Consider the following 25,289-nt stretch of genomic DNA (forward strand, 5'->3'; position numbering starts at 1 on the left):
AACATGTCCTCCGTTGTTTTTGCTGTCACTCCCATGTCGTCTACTAAAGTTTCAGTTTGGACATGGAAGAAACTTTTTTATCTTGGCGGGAAAAGCATCCAGGAGGCACGTTTTGCCGCTCTGGTAATCTTATTATATTCCTTGAGCCGTGTGTAATACACATCCCAATAAACTTACGCTTTTTTACGACGTGCTCTGTTAAAAAATCTACGACCTCTTTCCCAACATTACGAATCTCCCTGATTTGCTTCTACGAAGAGGAAAACTATCTTCGAAAGATCCCCTAGTGCAGTCGTAATCCTGTTGACATTGGCGTCAATGTTTTCTATGCTTGGACAATCTAAATTATCTTGCCCAAGCCTTCTCTTGAGTAGTCTTCCGAATTTTGTCCAGTTGATTTTCAACTTATAACAGAAGCTTATCGGATTCGGCACTGGCCGTGCTATTCTAAACCTAATGTAGCGATGGTCAGAAAAGGAGTGCTCCGTGGAGACAGATTTTGATACAGCTTCTATATAAAGGGTGATTTTTTGGCTATTATCATTTTGGCAACACTGATTTAAACAGCTCACGCACGTTTTGTGTTTTGTTTCGCTGTCAAACATCTTCAGTTCACCATGAATCGTCTTACAAACGAACAACGCCTGCACATTATTGAATTTTTTTTTATCAAAATTCGTCCTCTGTTAAGAAAATTCAAATTGTATTCAGCGACGAATCTCATTTTCGGCTTATTGGGTACGTAAATAAGCAGAATTGACGAGTTTGGAGTGAAGATCGGCCAGAAGAATTGCAAGAGCTACCAATGCATCCAGAAAAAGTCACTGTTTGGTGAGGTTTATGGGCTGGTGGCATCATTAGACCGTACTTCTTCAAAGATGATGCGAATCGTAACATAACTGTGAATGGTGTGCGCTACCGTGAGATATCCATCTTGTTTTGCTTAAAATGCAAGAGCTTGACTTGCATGACATGTGGTTTCAACAAGAAGGCGCCACATGCCACACAGCACGCGTTACATTCGGGACCGATCAATTGGCCGCCTAGAACTATCGATTTGAATAAAGATGTTGTGCATTTTTCTCAACTTCATGTGATATATAGGGTGATTTTTTTGAGGTTAGGATTTTCATGCATTAGTATTTGACAGATCACGTGGGATTTCAGACATGGTGTCAAAGAGAAAGATGCTCAGTATGCTTTGACATTTCATCATGAATAGACTTACTAACGAGCAACGCTTGCAAATCATTGAATTTTATTACCAAAATCAGTGTTCGGTTCGAAATGTGTTCAAATTTTGACAAATTTTGTTCAGCGATGAGGCTCATTTCTGGTTGAATGGCTACGTAAATAAGGAAAATTGCCGCATTTGGAGTGAAGAGCAACCAGAAGCCGTTCAAGAACTGCCCATGCATCCCGAAAAATGCACTGTTTGGTGTGGTGTACGCTGGTGGAATCATTGGACCGTATTTTTTCAAAGATGCTGTTGGACGCAACGTTACGGTGAATGAACACATTTCGAACCGAACACTGATTTTGGTAATAAAATTCAATGATTTGCAAGCGTTGCTCGTTAGTAAGGCTATTCATGATGAAATGTCAAAGCATACTGAGCATCTTTCTCTTTGACACCATGTCTGAAATCCCACGTGATCTGTCAAATACTAATGCATGAAAATCCTAACCTCAAAAAAATCACCCTTTATTTTTGAAAAACTTTCCTATAGCTCTGAAAAAATCACCCTTTATATTTTCATCCGATTTTGGCTAATGCTGCCATCATTTGGTGTTTTATATCTCCCATTTTGGATTTTGGGGTATTTGCATGAAACTAATGACGAAAAATGTTTTGGCTATTCGATTTAAATTTTTTTTGGCAATAACTCATCATGGATCATATATTTTTAATAGAAATTTTTTTCGTATATTTTTTTTTGCAAATAATGACTGTCATCATCGTAAAGCCATCAGTTTCTTCTTCTCTTCACGAAACCCAATCAACATGCTTAAGAATCATCGGACAACCCGTTTATACGGGAGTTCTATCTAAAAGTAAAACGATTTAGCCCCTTTGGAATGGATAGCTTTATTAATTCAAATGATAGCTAGCCTTCAATAGGCTTAAGGCTTCTACTATGCCGTTTTACAAATGGAATGACGGTAGTAAGAAAACCATCCATCCTAAGGCAATGTCTGTCCATATATTTTCTTATAAGTTCAGAACGGTTATGCTCGGATTATCTTGAAATTTGAGACATGCAACATTTAAGGCCTAGGAACGAAGCTCATTGAAAATTGACGAAATTGATTACAATTTTTAAAGCTCCTATACTAATATATTGCCCGATTTTTACTTAAAAAGCAACAGCTTTTGAAGAATAGTATGTTATATTACTTTAACTTGACACTTGGGGATGTTGGAAACCAAGCAACGTTTTGTGTTTGGTTTTAGCTTGGCAAAACTTATCTGGGTCCTCGTTCAACTCAAATGTGGACACAAACCCCTCGACGGTGTCGCCTGGGTAGCTACCTTTAACATCCATTAAAGGTAGTGGGCTAAAATGTGCCACGACTTCAAAATCCAGACTTATCTGGGTCTTCAGTCATCTCAAATGTGGACACAAACCCCTCGACGGTGTCGCCTGGGTAGCTACCTTTAACATCCATTAAAGGTAGTGAGCTAAAATGTGACACGACTTCACCTGTAGACGGATAAAAAGATGGGTAGGGGCGTCGGGTTGGTAGCCCATCACCCGGAAAGCTTGAAGAGATTACTATGCAAAAACGAACATTATAACGAAGATTAAAAACGGTATGTTATGTTATATAGTATTAAAAAGGCAGCTTCTTCGGCTTAGACCGTACATACACTGAACAAATTGTTGTCATAATTTTGAAGACTCGAGCCAAAGATTAGCTAACTTAAACTAAAGATGATAAATATTCCAATCTTTTAAGGAAATATTCCCTTTGGTGAAAAATATTTTCCTTCATATTAAGATTTTTTTACTTTAAATGGTAGGTGAAAAAGTCCTTAACTTTGCGTCTTGTTATTAATAACAAAAATCTAAAATGAAGGTCAAAATATATTGGGTTGCCCAAAAAGTAATTGCGGATTTTTCATATAGTCGGCGTTGACAAATTTTTTCACAGCTTGTGACTCTTTAATTGCATTCTTTCTTCTGTCAGTTATCAGCTGTTACTTTTAGCTTGCTTTAGAAAAAAAGTGTAAAAAGTATATTTGATTAAAGTTCATTCTAAGTTTTATTAAAAATGCATTTACTTTCTTTTATAAAATCCGCAATTAGTTTTTGGGCAACCCAATAGATGAAAGTTAGGAAATTATCCTTGGGATAAGGCAACAATGGACCGTAGTTAAAGACGCAAAATAACCTTACAAATAGGTGCGTCCTAAAAGGTTTAGTTTTTTTAGATTAATGGCTGGTACTATGTTCGTTTTCCGCAATAAAAGAACTTGCTGACTTCATTCGGTAGTCAGTAAAAAGTATTATGTTTTCATTGAGATTTTTGTAGTTTTTCAAAAAAGTAACCGTTTTCAACTGTGAAAGACGATTATAGTACCAGCCTTAAGATGCTAAGTTTTAAAAAAGAACATTTCAAAAAACAATAACTGGACACTTATCTATGAAGTAAAATAGCAATTTATCAGCCATTAAATTTTGAGATGGGTGGTCATGTTCGTTAGCAAAAAGCCAATTTAATTTAAAGATAGTATCTCTATTGTAAAGTTTTGGTTCTTTTCATTAATCATTTTCTTTTCTTAATTCCTACGAATAAGGAAAAATCTTACATTTTTCTTATAAATTCTTCATTTTGGTTTTAAGTATATAGACAACCAAGTCGTAATATATTCAATCGTTATTTCATTTTAGGACATTTTTGGATCGTTTATGGATTGCAACCCAACTTCAGTTGAGTTGCAAACGGGCAAAATTTGTTATTGAAATGTTCATTTCTGCATTGAACTGCATAATTTTTTTTTACAATGGACTTAGTAGCTGAACGTTCAAAATACTGACATCGAATGAAACTGACAAAAATTTGCATCTATACACAAATTTTTATTTCATGATTACATCTTCTGGCAACGCAACTATAGTTGAGTTGCCATTCATAATCGACCCCTCTATTTTCAATTAATATTCGTCTTAATTTTATTAATTTTCACAATTATAAATCCAACAAATGTTTACGATTGTTAAAATGTCAACACAAAATCAAAGCCGACAACTTTTAATAATTGTTGTTATCTAAATCTATGCGAAATAAAAGAGTTGTAAGAAGATTTCAAATTCTCATACCATGTATGTAACATATTATGTACCGTATTACGTATGAAGCAAACTACGTTTTGGGTGTACAAATTCCATGTCTTGCATACAAACTAGGAGACAATAGCATTAGAGTCAACTAGCGAGTAATTAGGCTTTTTTCCTTTTGAACGACTACGATGATTTCCTTTCTGTTCTCACTTCCCACTTTTCCGGCAAAGAAAGTCAAAGCCCATTGTTCGCTCAATTCCACACACAATGACATCCTTCATTACACACGTTCAGTATTCATAGTAGTCATAGTTGTTCATTCATCCGCGTCTTTCAAGACATCCATCCATTCATCCACACCATCCACGCGTCTATTCAACTATGTTGCATGTTCAACTAACTATTAATTTTAATAATAATTAAGTTCTCAAACAACTAGACAACTATTAAGAGGTGTTAATTTTCCAACGCAGTAAATTGTTAATTAGAAATGTAAATTGTTTGTAAATAATGAAAAATGTCTCTCGTTTAGCAGCGAACATAACTCACAGGCTAGAGATCCGTTACAAATGTCCTTGGGAATGCATTCGGTGAGACGATGGGTGTCCTTCCAAATGATTGCACAAAATTTCCAATTGAAGCATGACACTTTCGAAATTTAATTCAAAATTGTTAATATGGGCTGAAGATAACGCAATGAGCAAAATTAACTTTAGTTACATAAACATATGTATATGAAATAATTGGCAGTGTTTTCTCTAAAGAAATACGAGAACCTTCCTTTGGTAATTTTAATATTCATATGATTTGGTTGTTGTTGTTGTTGTTGTAGCAGTTCATTGTGTACTATCTTTCGTCTGCTTGATTCTGTTGAGTGTCAAGACCCAGGAACTCCGCGACTAAGATGGGGTGCGTCCACAGGGATCTGGGTCTGAGTCGAGTGGGTCTGGCCGGGCAGTTAAACAGGTGACGTGTATCATGCGGTCCCTGGTTACAGTCGGGACATACATCTTGCACGTCGGCATCAATCCTAGCTCTGTGGGAATTGAGGCGGCTGCATCTGCCGGAACGTAATTGAGCCAGAATCACTCTGGTTTGCCGGGGGAGGTCGATTTCTTCGGGTGCAATGGGTGGCGGTCGTTCTCCAAGGACTACATTCACCCGGTAGCCAGTTAACGCGTCTGCTACCGTGTCTGCATGAATGTTGTTCAGACCCGCTTGATATGCCGCTTGATCTAGAGGTTCTCTCTTGTAGCGCTGGACCTCACGCTCTAGATCATGTAGATCTACCTTAAGGCTTCTGGGCGGTGGGTATCTATCCACAAGATGATGATTTGGATGATTTCTGCGATAACAGCCCAAAAGGTATTGCTTGGACAGCATGTAGTTATGTCTTCGCACTGGTAGGATCTTTGTCTCCTGGTGCAGGTGGTCCACATGAGAACTAAGGAGGCAGCCCGTCGCAGTTCGGAGGGCGGCATTCTGACAGATCTGAATATTATTCCACTGCGTGTCACAAAGCTGACGTGACCACACTGGCGCTGCATAACTTACCACAGACCGGCCAATTGCTTTGTACGTGGTCAACAAGGTTTCTTTGTCTGCACCCCAAGTGCTGCCAGCGAGTGACTTGAGGACCTTGTTTCTACTTTTGACTTTATTGCAGATTGCTGTGCCATGTGGGGAGAAAGTGTAGGAGCTGTCAAATGTGACGCCAAGTATTTTGGGACACTTGATGGTCGGAATCAATTCTCCATCGACCATCACAGTCAGCTCAGAATTCACCTCACGCGTATTTGTAGTGAACAGTGTGGCTGAAGATTTGGTGGCGGATATCTTCAGATTTCTTGCAGCGAAATATGAGGCAAGCTCGTTGAGGTAGACGTTCAACCTATCGCAGATGTCATCAATGGGTGGGGGGCCTGATGCCAAGATCGTACAGTCGTCCGCATATGATACGATCTCTATGCCGTCTGGAGGAGGTGGGATGGAGGATAGGTAGAGGTTAAACAGAGCCGGAGATATCACCCCACCTTGGGGAACTCCCTGTTTCACTCTACGGTGTTTTGACTTCTTATCCCTAAATTCCACAAATGACGTCTTAGCCACTGGTGAGAGAAGGGAGATCGGTCTGTACGACTCCCCCAAACTCGGGTCTTTACCAGGCTTCAGTAGCGGGATCACTCTGCCCATTTTCCAGACATCGGGAACTATTAGAGTGTTCAATGACAGGTTAAGGACAGTGGTAAATCCAGATTCTTCAGCATCAATGTAGAGATTCCGTCGGGGCCCAACGCCTTGGAAGATTTGGCGCCACGGATGACATTCGTAACTTCGCCCACGGTAAATTGTGATGGCTGTTCATCGGCTCGGAGACCACGAATACGGCGAATGGCTCTCCTCCTTGCCCTGTCTCTCTCGGGATGCACGATAAATTGACGGTTGAACAACCTGGCGCATCTCTTCGGATCAGTCACGGTTAACTCGCCAAAAGTGACTGAGGTCCTGTCGTCCCGTCTACCGGGGTTCGAGAGAGACTTAACAGTGGCCCACAATTTGCCTGCACCGGTGCCTAAGTTACATTGCTCCAAGTGTTCCAGCCACAAATTCCGCTTATGTTCGTTGACTACCCTGTTAATTTCCAGATTCAGCTCGCTGATTCTGGGGTTAGCGGGGTCCATAGCACGAATCCCATCACGCTCGTCTGCGAGTACCACTGCTTGCGCCGGGAAATTGGGTCGCACTTGCGGTATTCGACCGGCTGGTATAAAGCGAGCGGCTGCTGCGTTGATGATGTCTCGGAATTTCCTCTCGGCCACAAGCACATCAGAGGGGGGTGGCAGTTCATTGAAGCGGCGATTGGTATACTCTCTGAAGCCAGTCCAATTGGCCTTCTTGTAGTTGATGAACGTTCGGCGCTCAGAGGTTATGAAGTCGGGTGGTCGGTCGATGGTGAGGATTATGGGGAGGTGGTCTGACCCCAAAGAGATGACGGCTTGCCAGGATACGTCACTCAGGAGATCAGGGGATGCGATTGAGATGTCTGGCGAGCTGCTGCACCTCCTCGTAATCCTAGTGGGGGCATCCTCATTCACCGTGCAAAACGTGGAGCTATCTATCTGCTCTGCCAAAGCTATGCCACGCTGGTCGTTGCCTAGGGGAGAATGCCATGACGAGTGATGTGCATTGAAATCCCCCAGAACCAGACGACTATGGCCAGATAGCAACCCACTTATGTCGGGGCTGTAGGCCTGGCCATTAATCGGGACACAGCTGCCAACCGGCGGTATATACACGTTGTATATCTCTATCTCGGCAGTACCAGACTTGACTGCTACCCCCATACATTCCATGTATGGGTCACTAGCGTCAAGCGCAGGCGAGATAGGTCTATACTGCACGGAATGGTGTATAACGAAGGCCAAGCCCCCACCTCCATTCCTTGAGCGATCCTTACGTAGCACATTGTAGCCGTGACAACTGTGCAAGCTGCAGGTGTTAGTCAGCTTTGTCTCTTGGATCGCTGCGACCGATATGCTCTTCCGACTCATAAAATCCACAATCTCATCAATCTTGCCTCGCAGTCCATTGCAGTTTAACTGCAGGAACGATACATTTCCCGACACTGGCCTGGCAATGGTAGGGCTAGGGTGCTGTCTTTGCATAAATTGCCGTACGGGAGAGGTCGGGGGGGTCACATAGTCCGACGACGAGGACGCCGAAGGCGACGACGGCGACGCTTGTGACCCACTGCTGGCTATGTTCGCACAGCACCTAGCGACATAGCCAGTATGACTATACTCCCGTAGCGAAGTTAGGCCAGAGCAAGAACGGAAATGTACCCACTCCAAGCACCTGTTACACCTCACCGACACTGACCGATGATGAAGGCGGTTCTGGCAAACGGAACAGAACCAGGGTCCGGGGTTCTTTTCAATCCCGGCACGGACCAAAAGCATACGGAGAAGGCACTCCGGGATGTGCCTCTCCCATGACGAAAAAAGACGAACACGTACACTGAGGCGGCAGCCCTTGCCGATGAAGATTCCATCGGGTCAATCCGGTACGTACAACCGGCTGCCATGGGATTGAAAAGCGAGGACAATTTTTTGTTATAAAATTAGGATTGGATAGGTCCATGTTAGGAAAGGTTAGTCCACCCGCCCCATGTTAATATGGACATGCACTTAAGCCAGTTATCGGCATGTTGTGCGCTATAAATACTAAAAAGTAACCTCGAAAAAGAAATCTAAGTCAGGAATTCCGTGCTACTTACAAAATCTCACACATAGGAAATGCTCTATCGTCTCATCATCCTCCCAACATGTCCTACACACGCTATCACTTGTCGCACCGAATTTGCGTAAGTGAGCTCATAGTCCTACATGTCCTGTTGAAAGACCGAAAGCTATACTGACCTCCTTCTTACTTCCTTTCAGTAATAGCCTCGTCTTCTAATGATCCGGACCTCCCCATAGAATTTTCGTCGCCCTGGATAGGTCCAAAGATCTTTCTTTTTCAAAGACTTTTAGAAGGGTGTACTACTTAGATGTCACCGGAGAAAAGAGCAACAATTCACCACATATTTATAGCAAGGTCAACTATTGGGCATTGAATCATACTAATCTGTTGAGTAGTTCAACTTCAATTTCTCAAAATGTATTAAGGTTATGAACCAACAGGAAATATCCATTGCTTTAAACCAATGGGATACTCTATGAATATGTAGAACTTCTTTTAGAGCTCAGATCAATTGTTGAATTTTTTCTTTAAGGCCTTTGTGAGTTGGGTAAAAACAAATAAAAGGTTGCTAAGTTTGGCCTGGACATTTGTCGGGCATTTGTCAAGTTCTTTGTCCGGTATCTCTTTTTGGTCAAACAACGAGTAATAGATAAGAATTGTTATGGTAATAGTGTTATATCAGGTTATGGACCGATTCGTATCATACCTGGATTGGATGTTGCAAACCATAGTAGAAGTCAGTAGTAGTTATGGATCGATTCAGAGCATATTTGATATTGAAAGTAAAAAAATTTTAGCCAAATCAGTCAAATCAGTCCTCTGGGGCCTCGAGAAGTGCAATCGAAAGATCGATTTATATGTGAGCTATACCAGGCTTGGAACCGACTCAGGCCATACTTGGCACCTATGTTGGAGGTCATTGTTCAAAATTTCGAAATTTTCCAAAGCGGATAAGAATTGCGCCCCTTAAGAGGCTGAAGAAGTACAATCGGGAGATGGGAAGATCTAAAAAGCCACTGCGTAAATATTAAACAAATGATTAACGATTCACAGTAGGATCTCTAAGTGTTTAGCGCCTTAGTTACTATTGTTACAGGATTTAAATGTTTCAAACTAATAGACATACCAATGAACGATTCTAACAACAACTTAGAAACAACTTTTAGGTACTTAGCAGAGAGCGTCAAGTACACAAATACATCATTGAAATAAATTTTAACTCAATATTGAAGAATCGAGAAGTTGAAGAGCAAGGATTTCATATTCATATTGCTTATCTAACATTGAACAGTTCTTGAAGTATGCACTTAAAATAGAGAAATGAATAAGATAAGAACGAAAAAATTCCCTTGTTAATGTGCTTGAATTATTAAAAGTTGATCATTAAGTGCAGTGAACACATTAGCTGTACATATTCTCAGTTAATATTCATTCAAACATATATATAAAATAGTAGGCTATAAAGTATATATATATTCTGTGATATTTTAAGTCGATCTAGCCATGTTCGTCCGTCCCTCTTTCCGTCAGTTGAAATCCCTCTTTTCCGTCAGCGGTCGAACGAATAAAGACATCCGCTTGAAATTTTGCACACATACGTTAGGGATTGTAAATGGGTAATATCGGTTCAGATTTGGATATTGGTGCCATATAAACCGATCTTCAGATTAGAAATCTTGAGCCCTTTGAAGCCGTGCCAAGAATAACCTGATATTGCTTTCATATAAACCGATCTCCAGCTTTGAAATCTTGAGCCCCTGGAAGCCGCAATTGTTATCCGATTTGGCTGAAATTTTGTGGAGTGTTGTTCAGTTATGATTTGCAACAACTGTGCGTAGCACGATTCAAATCGGTCTATAACCTGTTATAGCTCTTCTATGACCTCAAAATCTTCAATGTTGTTCCTTAAGTACACATGCGCACTACGATGGAGAAAAATTCCAACGTAGGGATAATGAAACTGGTTCAGAAAACATGTTGTTTGACATAGGCGGAGCGATGTGGACCAAGCCCACTAGGGCACTGGAGACTACTCTAGTTTTCCCACCCATAGACATACAGATCAAGTGTGAGGCAGCCGCTGCCGCTATAAGATTTAAGGCGTTGCGACAATGGATCGAGGATAGGAGCTGGTCATACCATCACGGTATAATCGAGGCGACACAGGGTGTTGCACAGATATGCAAAAATCGCAAATGAAAATTGTTATAAAATTAAATAAGAAAATTTAAAAAAATATTTATATTTGATGTCCCCCTTCACTAATCGATGTTTCCCTACCAAGGTTTTTTAACAAATAAATGCTGCAAATTTTTTTCCTAAAAATTTTAATTTTTGTTTATGTAAGCGAAATGGATTTTTTAATTGGGGTACCCGAACAGAATAAGACCTTAAAGAGGACATAACTGAAAGCATTTTTTTTTGTTAGAAGCACGGAATCGTTGTTGGATTTCTTTGTCCAGCTGAAACAAATAGGGTTTGTTTCTATTTAGAAAATAAAGCTAAATAAAAACCTTTTTTAAAAAGTTTTAGGCAAAGTGTGATGCATTGGGCAGGCTACGGAGATCGCGATTTCGAAACTGACCAAAACTCCAGCATTAGTCCGCTAAGCCACAAAAAGATTACATGCTTCCGCCTACTCATTAATTAGTGAGCTGTGCAGTGGCAGAAGCATGCCTTTTTGAGACGAACATTGGATCATATAAGGGTACTTTTCTTCGAGCGCACCAAGAAAGATGAACCACTTGCAACGCCGAGAAATGTGTATGCTGCAATATGCACACTAGGGTGATGACTTTTTTATAACCTCATATTTCTGTATCATATTTTGATCATTTTTTATTTAACATAATATAAAATCTGACATAAGGCTATTTCTTAAAAAAAAAAACTTTGCACATAAAATTATTTAAAAATTTTCACAAATATTTAATTTCAAAGTGGTTTGTGTGTGATCTTTTTTTAATATTTGAATGGAATAAGTACTTAAGAGACAAAAGTTCATTTATTCGTAAATTTCGACAAAAAAAATCAAAAAGTCATCATCCTCATCAACAAGGTCCTAAATTGACTTGCCGGGTAAAAGCGTAGTGTAGGCAAAGAATCCTTGTTGAATGCTTATTAGGTTTAAATGGAATACATTTTTAAGTCTTTATTAGGCAATAGTTCATTCATTTGTGCAACAGGAAAAAATTTTTGGAAAAAACTCAAAAAGTCATCACCTTAATGCACACATTGAAAGGTTACTCTTTGGCGAACGAAGATTGCTGGGTAAGAGGTTTTTGGCATTGTGTGTGTGTTGCTGATGCTAGATGCTCTTTTTTAATTAGAGATATTGGCGGCTAGTGGTTTATCATTTTTGCTGCGTTCGAAGAAACGTACCTTGATATGATCCAATGTTCGTATCAAAAAGGCGTGCTTCTATTGGGTTGCCCAAAAAGTAATTGCGGATTTTTCACATAGTCGGCGTTGACAAATTTTTTCACAGCTTGTGACTCTGTAATTGCATTCTTTCTTCTGTCAGTTATCAGCTGTTACTTTTAGCTTGCTTTAGAAAAAAGTGTAAAAAAAGTATATTTGATTAAAATTCTTTCTAAGTTTTATTAAAAATGCATTTACTTTCTTTTAAAAAATCCGCAATTACTTTTTGGGCAACCCAAAACTATTGCACAGTTCACTAACTAGTGAGTAGGTTGAAGCATGTAATCTTTTTGAGGCAAAGCGGACTGAAGATGAACCATTAGTTCGCTTCAAAATTGCGATCTGCGTAGCCTGCGCAATCCATTTATAGCAACTACATTTTGCCTAAAACTTTTGAAAAAGGGTTTTTTATTTTGCTTTCTTTTCTAAATAGAAACAAAAAAACCTTATTCGTTTCAGCTGGACAAAGAAATCCAACAACCAAAATAGAAAGAAGCGCAAATCACACCCAAAATATTGTATGGAATGGGTGTTGCTTCTTTACTATTATTATCAATAAAACATAAATATATTAATACTCAATGAAATTTTTTCCGGAGACAAAATTTTGGAATTTGTTTTCCTAAATTCAGTAAAAATTTTGTTAGAACAAAATTTCAATAACATTTTCCTTAAAAACGAAATCAATGAAAATTTCACTTAAGGCAAATTTCAAACGGAAGTAAGCCACCCATATTACTCCGCTCATGTATATATGTTTTGAATTTGCTGTTGTTTAGTTTACTTTATTTGATTATGAATTCTTCGATTTAGTTTGTTTCCATGTTTGAACTTTTGATCGTACAGCATTTCACTTTGAATTCTACTTTCCAGGCGTCAAAAAGACCTGTTCAGACATTGTGCACCGGACATTATTTTGTCAATTAGCTAACAGAACTAACAAAGATCAATAAAGTTTACATATTTTAAACAGAAACCACCAATAGGGTTTCTCAGATGTGGATGCTGGAAAAACATAACCTGAGGATTCGAGACGTTTCAAAAGAATTATTTTCTAGAACAAACTTAAAATTTTTTCAAGACGACACTAAAATGAAATTTTCTCTCTATAAAAATTTTAATACAAAATGTACCAAGGACGAAACTTTAACAAAACTAAAAAACTTCTCTAATTTTGAGATCTTTTTCTAAAAAAATACACCTCCAAAAAAGTCCTCAAATCAAACATTTTTAGGCGTAAGTTTTGGCCAAAAATTATCGTCACGTCTGATAGCCCTGGCTATCGCAACATTCGTGAAAATTTGTTGCTCGTCGAATAATCCAAATTTGTACATAAGTTTTTCTCAAGTACTTTTCGTTTGAATCCCATACTGCCCCGATCGGTCTACATGTCCGTTTTGGGTTGATTTTTCTTTAAATTTAGATACAAAAGGTCATGCGAACGAGCGAGCTCAGCCACATTTCAATGGACCAGGTAGCTTCTTTACAGTAATATTTCACAAATTAAAATCATTTCTTCCAACAAAATTTCTAAACAGCTTTTTAAATAAATGCCTGATTTAGCTTACCGAAATAGAAGCCCTATGTTTGCTGAAACAGCAGTAATGTCTGCTTTCCCATTTTCAGCAGACTAAAACTGCTGTTTTAGCAAACATTTTTGCTATTTTGAATAACAGATTTGGTCTCAATAATAAATGCACTCGCCGATTGCGAGTGCAACAAAAGATTTAATTGTGAGGAACTAACCCACTTCATTTAAGACATTATTGTAAGCCTAGTGGAAGAACTCCTTTTGATTAGGACAAGCATTGTCAAACATTTCATAGAAGAAAAGAAACCAATTAGTTTTCTTTAGAAAATCTATAAAATATATGAAAAAAGCAGTAGAAAAAAGGTTCCCCTTTGAAATGACCTTCTGCGATTAAAGAGACTTCGATGATGAAGTCTCATAAGGCTTCAAAATCACAAACATGAATTGAATTATCTGATAGATAAACTGTGATGGGAGGATGGTTGACTGGCTGGTGAGTGAGCGTGTCATTTAGCCAAGCAGCATGCACAAATTAAGGTCACACACTAAAAGGAGATCTGTTTGCTTCCACAACAGAGCACATCGCACATTGATTTAATTTCATTGGCAAATGATTTGGGGTACAACAATAGCAGCAGCAGCAGCAGCATTATCGCACACTTTCAAGATAACATTTTTTTTTCTGCATATAAATCGAATACACACACGCACTTATAGCCATACATAAATACATCCGCATATGCATTAAAACATACGTACACACACCCTGTCTGTATGTAAGAATTAAGGAATAGTGCGGATTGTGCGGGTGACGGCTTAAAAAATTCTCTTCACGCTTTTATTTTGTTATAAAGTTATAAATCCTCGGGGGTTTAAGATTTTATTATCTTTTGGCTTTAATTTTTAATCAAACCGTGAAACAAAAATTTTCTTGTGATGAGAAATTCAGATGGTGGTGATAACATAACAAAAAGGACACCCAACGATTATTTCTTATTTTTCGTATGCCAAATATCCAAAAACACACACACACTCAAAAGAGCGAAAATGATGACTGCGAGAGAGAAAGAGAGACGTGATTGTGTAAAATGAAAGCGCGCGCAGGCAACATCAACAGGATAAATACATTCCATCACATCAAAGCAGTTTGGCAACTCTCTGCTCAGCTCTGCTGCTAAAACACGGTGCTTCTAAAATTGTGTCACACTATTTTACCATCACATTACGATTTATCGTTGTTGTTTTTATTATAAATGTTAACTTTGTCAATATTGCAGTCTGGCCAGTTATTTTGTAATTGTTTCTACACTAACTCCCTTCCCATCGCCATAAGAGCAAGTCCGTTAGAGAAAATATCGCTTATATTGGCTGTGAAATAAATTATTTTCGGTTTCCATTAATCCACAATCACCCAATTATCATATGCACGCACATACACACACATAGTTCACAAAGCACTCGACCTACACAACACACCGCACTGCGCCGCGCGCGCCTTGTCTTATGGGTCGGCGCTGACGCGCGCTTGGAACACTTGTTCAAATATTATGATTATATAAAGTGGCAATTAAACAAGTGTTTGTTTGCTTTCTTGTGTCAATTTTTTTAACACATCGATGTAGTTCAAACACTTTGCAAAGCACAAATAACGGTAAATATTTCTTTTTCTACTGTGTTATCGAACATCATTACCACACCACCGACGACAGACGACGGCGAAGACGGTAACAGAGAATGCGACCAGAATGAGAACAGCAACAACGACGACCGACCACGGCCATTGCTACGAAACGCACATTAAGGAGAACCGACGAATAACTTTAGGTATTAGTGTAAAAAGGATGAGGGCGATGTTGATGATGGTGACCTACCGAAAATAGACGAACAAGAGAAAAACGAGCCCACTCAATGCCAGCTTGGCTGGCTTATTCTTGGCAGAGTTGCAAACAGGTTGACGACTGACTTGACTTTAGTTATTGGGTCGCGCCGCAGTTTTTGGGGCAAACGGTAGAAATGGAGATGGTAGGAGAATATCAGCAAACCACCGAAGGGGGTTGATTGTGGGATTTTTGTTGCTGGCCGACATCTCCCCTCCACTAGCACCAACGCTGCTCATCATTGTTGCTGGGATTGCTGCATTTAGGCTGTTTTTTCTATATGACTTAATGCGAAGGCATTTTGGATGGCTGGCTCAAAGAAAAAATTACGAAATGGTTAGACGATGGTGAAATTTCGATAACGAATCAACACACCAGACTAGGCAACAGCAACTAAAGCGAGCAACAGTGGCCACAATTACCTGGAACACCTTTTGAACCCCTGTAAGAAGCACAGCCACCGCCGACTACCACTGGGGCGACCCAGAAGAACAGTAGCAGAAAAAGTGAAAAACTTGCGCATAATTTTTACCAATCACCCGACTGAGCTAACATATACTCAAAGCTCCTTTACACACTTATAATTTTTTCTTTCTTTTTTGAGTGACATACATACACAATTATGCATTGTTTTCCTTGTCATATTTCCCCCTGTTCACTCCCCACTGCAGGGTAACGGACACTCTATTCTCTTACTATTGCTCGCTGGGTGGCTGGCTAGCTAGCTAGCTAGCAGCACCACCAATAGAGTGAAATAGAAAACTTACTTTTTCTTTAAAAGAATTCGAAAATGTGTTATTGTTGTTGGGTTTGTTGTTCTATTTGTATGTTTTTTTTACTTTTTCGTTTTTCAACTACATAAATGATGTATTTCTTTTCGTATTTAAAAATGTTACTTTAGAAAAAATCACAGCGCGGTACAAAGATTTTTTTCGATTTCCTTTCTCGTTTCGTTTCAGTGAGTAACAACTGAAAAAAATTAAAATCGGGAACAATTATTTTTAAAAATAATAAACTCGCGCACTAGTGATTGCCGCACGGTTGTGTTTTGTATTGACCGAGATCCGCTATAACGTTTATGGTGTTCCTTTCTTTACTACTCTGACTGGCAGAAAAAATGTTGGCTGTGAAAAACCCCAACTTGACGACGCATACACTCTGCTTCTGCAGTTGATGGAATGAGAACAAGAGAGCGACAGAGAGAGAGAGTGACTATTTTTAGCGCCGTCGTAGTCGACAGCGTTGTTGACTGTGGACGAATGTCACACATGTTGCCAGATTTCTGTTTTAGTGAAAGCTAATAAAAGGATGACAATTATGATGTGACAGATAATTTGAAAGTATGACGTGAACCTGATGATTTGCCATGTGTTGTTTTCATTGAGCATCGAACAAATGATGAATGATAGGAAGAAATGTGTGCTTAGTTCGTTGGCTGAGTTAAATATGCGTCTGAGTGTATGTGTGTGTTCTCTTTTTGCATTGGGATTTTAATTTTCCGCCTCGGCAGTGCTTTTAAATCCTGTGAATGATTTATACAAACAAAAGACAAAGATAATACTGTTCGAAGTCAGAAGGAAGAAATTTGAATTCGTTGATTTGTATTTATAGCAGAAGGATTAAGTGTGTTTTATGTGGCAAATTGTCGGATTCGGTAGCTTGTAGGCAAGTAAAGCGCAATAAGAGCATTTCTATTTGACGTTGAAGAACACTGCAATTGATCATAAGAAAATCTTATCTAAAGGCCGGTACGCAGCTCTAACGAAATTTTCGTTTCCATAAAAAATGTATTGACATGTCTTAAGAGAAATTTTCGGCCGAAATTGGAAGCATGAATATTTGTTAATTGTCAGAAAACTTCTGCTTTGATCATTTCTTAAGCAGAGTATTCTGTTCAGCTTCCGGAATTGTTGCGCAAAACTTAAACAAAATATTTTTAAACGTAATTACATGAAATTACTCAATCTTACATTCATATTACCCTATGATTCATTATTTTTAAGTGTTCCTTTAAAGCCATTGGCATAACAAAGGTATTTATATATTTCGCACGTTTTTACCTTAAACTTTTTTTATATTGAGTTTGACAGATGTTCATGTGAAAAGTCGTATAAAGTACCAACCCTTTATCATGTTTCCACTTGGAGCAAATCTATATTTGCGACGAGATGTCGGAAATCCCGTGTTTTGCAACGAGGTTTCCCATAAAATGTGAACAAATCTACTTATTTGAGGAGATTTGCAGCAAATTTTCTTCCAAATTCAACTGCAACACTGCGTTTTCATTCATAATACCCGGTATTATTGGGATTTTTGGTCAGCACTTTTTGTTAACATCGGACAATTTCTTATTGAAATTATAAAATTTAGTAGTATTTAATAAAATCGTTTCACAAACTCAATTGCTGACCGCAATGTATATGTTGAAGACAATTAAAATGCACATCAAAATAAAAACGCTGTCAAATATGTCACTGTTGAAAAATAAAAACCGCATAAATCGTAGTGGAAACGGTTTTTGGAGATTATCTCAAATCAAGTGGATGTGGCCTCCAGTGGAAACATGGTTTTACAACACGTAATGAATATGTTTGCCATAATACCATTGGAATTAATTTTAATTTAATTTGATTTTATCTGTGTGTGGATTATAACTATAAAGTCAACAAAGTTAGATCTTTACCAACCTTCATCCTTTTTATTCAGCAATTAATTCCATATACTATAATTCCCAGAAGTGGCATATGTATGAACACACCAGCACACGCTAATGACCTTTGACCACAGATGATACCTACTTTATTAAGTTTTATGATATAAAGGGTTTTCCAATAGGGACTTGACAACTTTCATTTTGATTTGTGAACGCAATCTTACCCTCAATTTATTCCGTTAACTCCATGGTACAATTAAGAGGTAGCGTCATTAGCACAACAACAAAAATTTACCCCCAACGAAACTACCTTGAGTGGCAAATGCCATAAATTGAAATTACAACTTATCTTCTTCAAATGAGTTTTATATTTGTATTTTCAAATGTTCCTCAGTGGAATGTTCATGGGCAAAATTTGCAATTTGCATTTTCATCATTATAAATATGATGAAAAAAAATATCTTTTTAAGAATTTAGATAAAAAGCACACCTGTGTTATCAAGCCTTTGGGCGCCTCTTAACAAGCCCCTAAAGTTGGTCACCTCGGCATTTCGAAAAATTGTTTGGGATGCCAAATATTTGTGGTCGGATTTTCAACATTTTGCTGTATAGTTCCCAAAAATTTAACAAATTCAAAGAAAAAAAGAATAGAGATTTATTAATATAGGCCTGCAAGTGTAACATTTTTTCTATAAATACCATCCGTCGAAAACAAATGCATTGCTACGATATTCGGTTATCAACCCAACATCATGCCATGAAGGCTTCGCGAATCAACTTTGCCATATGCTATAATGCCGAGACAACCTTAATGCCATTGACAGTAATTACAGCAACATGGCATACCTTCAATGCATCAGCCAACAGTGTCAATTTTGAAAATATATGAGAAAAAATTATGACTTCAAAGGAACATTTGAAAAAATGAGTTAATGCATCAAAAAACCTTTATGCGAATTTTGTAATTAAGGATTTTTATGGTACTGCAAATAGCTGTTCAAAATTTTGATGTGGAATGTCTGCGAGTTTTTCATCTATTACAACTAGGCACGTATTTCAAAAACGGTACTAATTTTTTAATTGTATTTTTAAACATGTTCTAATTTAGCATCTGTTCAAATAAAATGATTTAAAAAAGTAACAAATTAAAATCGACACATCGATTCCGCGGTCCAATTTCCATAAATTTTACAGCACTTATGGTGACGTAGATTTTTTTTAATTATTTTCCAACTATTTTAAATTTATTGAAAAAACCAAAACAAAATTCTTTTAATTTTATCATAACATCGCTTGCGAACATTTGCAACGCCATTTTTGTTGAATTTGTAATATTATGTAAAATTAATGATGTTCGACTAGACAAATTAATTCAAAACCTGACGTTAAATAGTAACAAACAAAATTTTTAGTTGTCTTTACTGAATGAGAATAAAAACATTATTCACTTACAAATTCTCTTAAATGTATTTTCTCCACCATTTATTTCTCACTTCCATCCAACCGTTTCTTTGCAGAGCTCATTCGCGTATGAAATTGCCTATGACAACAAATCACGCTTCACGGCATGCTGTTTTGCTTTTGATCTATCTATCACCTACATGTCGCTGTTATTGCATGCTATGCCGCTCTTGGGCTTGGATGCATGCATTTTTGAGTGTAAGCACTAGTGTTGCAGTTTTCATGGCCTGTGGTCTGGTAGTTAATTTGTGTGGCATGACCCAACAGCACAATGGCACTCTCTCACAACTGTCAATTTCGACTTGTGCAGCCCTCTATTTCTTAACTCTTTTTTAATGTTGCAGATAAAAGTGTCTTTAAAAAATCAAAAATAAATTTTGACCGATTTTTTAAAAAAATCTCCCAAAAACCTATTTCGGGTAAAGATTAAAATCGGAATTTTTAGTAAATTTGCTCTGGAGGCTACAAATGTTGTTTGGTGCATACAATTTTTTGCGTGTATTTTGAGGACATATGAGTTAAAAAAAAAACATTAGCCCGTGTGGGGGATCGGCCTTTGCATTTTGAGAACTCGAGTTTTTTCATTTTTTTATTAAAAAATTGCACTATTTTGAAGCGCATATTGCATGCCTTAAAGATGACATATCCAGTTCAAACTTCACTTAAAACGCATCTACAATATGTCCTATGTACAAAAGAAGAATGAAAGTTAAGATATTTGATGCATTTGAGAAAAATCCAGTCTTTTAAAAAATTAAATAAAGGAAAAGAAACTGAAAAAATGTGACACTAATTCAAATACGAATGGGCATCATAACTTTTCAAAATAACTCAATGCTTTCCCTCTAAACATTTTTTGAATTCTTTCAAATTTTCTGGGAATAAGTTGCCGAAGTTTTTCATTTCGACGTGCCATGAAGTTATCTTGACTGTCTTGTGGTTCGCTAGTTCCTTGTCCATGGGATTGGATGATTTATAGATTTTCACAGGTGCTTCCACCATTGCCTTTGGCTGTAAAGCTTGATTAGCTGGTTCCAACCTCTCATAACTGTTTGCGATGATGGTTTATTCGATAATTGAGCGTCTTTCATCGGTTTCTACTCTTGGATTCACATTTGCATGGTTGTGTGGAATTAATATGTCTATATAGTAAATATTTTTCATGACATTGTTTGGTTATATTGTTTCCAAAACTCGTTTCTAATTTGCTTTTTTTTTTTTTTTGATGCCTTCGGCCTTCTTCCCGCGCTGTATATATTAGATTTCCCATTGTTACCTTTATTTATACTTCAACCCAGCGTTTTTTACCAGAGAAATTACGTACATAAACTTTTTGACCAATAGAAAATTTCGAAGAAAATTTTTATATTTCGTGCTTTACAGGCTGTTAAAATTGTACGAGGCTGCCGACTGTGAAGTAGCTCCGCTGGAGATTTACCAGTGTGTGGGTTTGTTGTTGATCTGTATGTAAGCATATACTTGTACAACCCCAGTTTGTGATTTGGTTGTTCTTTGCTTATCTTGTTAAAAGCTGTCTTGAAAGTAGGAACAAAATGTTCAGCTAATCCATTCGAAGCCGGGCTGTTGTCAGTTGCTCAATTGCGTTTACTTCACAAAACCTTTTAAATTCCGTTTAAGTTAATTGGGTACCATTATCAGTTACAATGGTATATGGTACAGTTACAATGGTATACGTTGTAAAGCTGCGATCCCAAGTTAGCTTTAGATACTAAGCCACACTTTCTTTAAAAATGGACCAGCCAAATCAATGTATATTCTTTCCCATGGTTGCTCAGCTGCGGGTCATTCCGAAATACTTATTTCGGGTTATCTCCGATTTCTTGACAAACAATACATTTTTTTGACATTTCTTCAATTTCTTGGTCAATATTCGGGAACTACACATATCTTCCGGTTAAGTGCTTCATTCTATGTGCACCCCAATTTCCGTCATGCAGCATACTCAACTCTTCTGAGCGCAGTGAGTTTGGAACTATTACACGTGAATATTTATTGTGCAGGAGAAGAACACCCTTATCGATAGAAATTGAGTATTTTCTGGCAAAATACGGATTTAAAGAAGTCTCTTCTTTAATCTTCTCCGGCCAGCCTTTTCTCACATAATTCACGATAACTTTTAGTGTTTCGCCGCCTTTTGTGTGGTAAGAGCTTGATGATCTGTTACCAATCCAAAGTGTTTACCACAGAGAAGCTGGTGGAATTAGGTCACACCAAATATTATGGCAAGAGCCTCCTTCTCTATTTGAGAATAATTAACTTGAGAAGCTTTCAGCGTTTTTGAAGCTAAGCATATTTTTCAGAACCATCAGGAAATCTGTGGGAGAAAACTGCTCCAACTACGCGGTTGGAGGCTTCAGCTGCGAGAATGACTGGATATTTATCATTATAATGCACCAATTTGGTAGCGTTCACAATATCTTGTCGTAAAGTTTTGAAAGCCTATTCCTGTAGATCAGTCCAAAAAAATTTTGCATTTCATTTTCTCAGTTCATTTAGTGGAGCTGCAGTTTTCGAAAAATTCGGAATAAATTCATTATAATAATCAATTTTTCCTATTAATGACTCCAGTTCTATTTACTTCCAAATTTCAAAACTTTTAAGTGCAATATTGGATGTTGACGCATACTACAGCAAAGTGATTGTAAATTTTGTCACCAATCCAAACCATGCAAAAATTCGAATCACAAATGCCTTCGTAAACTGCAAAATACAAAGGCTCTTGGCGAAACTTTCAACAACAAAAAGTCGAATATCCGCGAAACCAATGGAGATATTAGCCCTTATTCCGGTTGCAGTGGCGTAGTGGAATGTTGTCATTTTTACGAAATGGTATTATGGTTGTCGACGGAGAAAATTCGTCTACATTCTACTGATCTACTGTAAGTCTAATGTCATAATTAACGATAACGATCGATTTATAAGTTAATTGCATTCTAAACTACATCGCGCCTGTTTGTCGAAAGAGCATGGAACCTACTTTTATACTATTTTTTTATGTACCACAATATTTGTCTATTATCAAATTGTCAAAGGCGAATAATTTACAGAATACAACGAAATGTGAAATTCGCCTTCGACTATGACTGCTGTCGTTTTTCGCCTTCGACAACGGGAATAAGGGTGATTGTATACCTCAAACGGACTTTTTTGTATGGATTTTTGAGCACTATCCACAAAAAAAATTAGACCACAAATGAAAATTTGGTAGCCCGTACTATTTTGCGAAATGCCGAACACACCGACTTTAGCGGCCGGCGCACGGACCACCTAGGGCCTTGAAAGCACATGATCTCGATAAAAACTCAGCTTCAACCATGTCAAATTTCAAAGAGTTATCGCTATCCGTTCTCAAATATCATACTAGTTTTTGTTGGTTCTATCCCACTGTGCAACGTCTGTAAATCATAATAATTTAACAAGATACATCGATACCGGTAAGTGAAGTTGTCCAATAACAAAAACATTGGGTGCACTATCTATCAAACCCAACGATTAAAGAATGAAACTTTGTTTTAAGTGAAAAACGTGAACAAAATATGTTAATTTACTTAAACATATTTACAGCAAATTTTGTATACCAACACAATCCTGTCAACATACTACACTAGGATTGATTGTGCCTCATGGCTACTTTTAAGTCATTAACTGAGAAAAAAACTTTTTACATGTTTCATTTATAATTTGTTTTATATGGAGTGGGCGCCCCGGAAGCCGAGTTGGTAGCGTGCTTGGATTGCCAGTGCAGGAGTCGTGGGTTCGATTCCCGCCAGAAGCCTTGGTCTGTCGCTACTGTGGTATCACAATGGACATACAATTGTCTAAGTGAGTCTGTAAAGGACTACAGATATTCACGGATAAGCCGAATAGAGTACCAACCCTTATGCAACCCTGATTTCGAGTTTGCTATTAGTTGGCGCCATTTTTCGTTGTTTGTGTGTGCTATAGTAATGCACACAGCCAACCAAACGTTATAAAAACTCTTTGACAGATAGTGAACTTTGCGAGAAAAAATTGTACTCAGCTATTTGCTGAATTCTACCTGTTCGTTATATCATCTAATTTACTGCCGAAATTCGGAGTCGGAGACCGCTACTTTAAGAGCCTTAACTTAGTGACGAAGATCATTTTTGGCTTAAAAGGTTCGTCAATAAACAAAATACGCGTTCTTGGTTAGGTGAAATCCACACGTGTTTCACAAATCAACAATACACCCACAAAAAACCTTTTTAAAGCGGGTTGCATACTTCTTCGTCGACGATGCCAATCACCACGCTACCGTGAATGGACAACGGTACACGAGGGCTGCTACATAAGTTTCTGGTCTAATCATGAAACGACATATCGTTTAATCATTGAATAAATATGTTGCCTCCTCCTCTTACCAACATTGTTATTTATAAGCGGCAATAAATAGACGAGCATACGGCAAGCCGCTTAATAAGCATTTTTCTTCATATAAAATAAGCGAGAAAATCCGCTTGATAAAAAACATACGATTCAAAAAAAATAAAAATAATGAATACGTTAAATGGCCTTCCAAATTTAAAACTTCTATAAGACCTGCTATCGAACATATATATCACTTAAAAAAGCTTTTGATAAGGCAATTCTTGGCTGTGATTTCATAATTTTTGTGCACAATATTGTTGACAAGATTTATTGGTAGTTAACAATCTCGCCAAATTTCTAATAGACAATCAAATTTCGATAACTTGTATTTCCAAACATGGTTTGATCTGATTCATACCTATAATTTTGAAACGAGTTTTGTTGAAGACAGATTTTTATATCATGAATATAAGACCTTGAACTACAGAGACTTGGAAGATAATTTAATTGAAATGAAATTTATTCATTATTATCTGCTACTAGCTCTATTCACGCTGCAAAGAGCCAATACTACTTCCACCGGTTCAATTCTGCATAAGATGCCAAAAGCAAATACAGTCCAATAAGATAGTGTTTACGGCTGAAACAACCGTTGAAGATGTCTCCTTCTACATAAAATCTAACATAAATGCGGAAGTCGATTTAAATGTCTTTAAATTTCAATACCGGGACAGACGACGCAAAGCATCATTTAGAATTATTACACTGTAGTAAAAGTGTAAACATTTTTTACACTGTAGTAAAAAACTTTTTGGCCACCTAAACCATTTCATAAAGATTACATCTATAACGATATTCCCCGTAATGATATTGCTTTTTTGCCACATGCCTTGAATAATATTCCAAAAAAACTAGAAACTTCTTTCGATTATAATATTTCTATAGTATATCACAGCGTTAGCGGCTTAGATACGAAATTATGGACTATTTTCTCAAATAGCTTTGATTTTCACATTATAGCTTTTACTGAAACATGGCTTCACAATAAGGTTTACGATATGAAGATCTTTTGTTCAAAGTATAGAATTTACGAATGTGATCGCGACCACAATACAATACTGCTGATTGCAGTATCCGCCAAATTACCCCTTGAACAGATAACAATTGCATGCATGTCTGGTATTGAAATTGTGGTGGTTAGAATCGCTTTGAAAAATTTATCATTATTTGTCTCTTGTTTTTGTTAGACTTACTCAAAAAACGTTGATTTTAATATACCGTCTATTTCTTTGATACGCTCGTCATATTCAAATAGTTTAATACCAGCTGTTACTAGTGGTATTTCTAACGATTTCTTTATTCGACTTCGGACTCTTTCAGATCAATAATGTATACAATTCATTTGGTAAATAATTTGATCTAATATTCGTCAACCATACATCCGACATTTCTTTATCATCTTCCAATCC

At 37.6% G+C, this 25,289-nt stretch overlaps 1 protein-coding gene across 4 annotated transcripts in view; it reads right to left on the reverse strand.

The window, feature by feature from the left end:
* LOC106085531 (serine/threonine-protein phosphatase 2B catalytic subunit 3) overlaps positions 1-25,289 on the reverse strand; it is a 107,678-nt gene that overhangs the window by 71,820 nt on the left and 10,569 nt on the right. Inside the window, exon 1 of one of the 4 annotated variants that reach the window (XM_013249827.2) lies at positions 16,124-16,458. The exons of 1 other annotated variant lie outside the window; for it this stretch is intronic. The gene's annotated coding sequence lies outside the window, so the exon portion shown is untranslated. Of the gene's footprint in view, positions 1-15,350; positions 15,709-15,778; positions 15,798-16,123; positions 16,459-25,289 lie in introns of those variants that run through there. 2 more of the 4 variants (XM_059366562.1, XM_013249830.2) reach the window with 2 other exon arrangements.

Source organism: Stomoxys calcitrans, chromosome 4 (genome assembly GCF_963082655.1).
Source record: "Stomoxys calcitrans chromosome 4, idStoCalc2.1, whole genome shotgun sequence".
In the NCBI taxonomy this organism is placed as follows: domain Eukaryota; kingdom Metazoa; phylum Arthropoda; class Insecta; order Diptera; family Muscidae; genus Stomoxys; species Stomoxys calcitrans.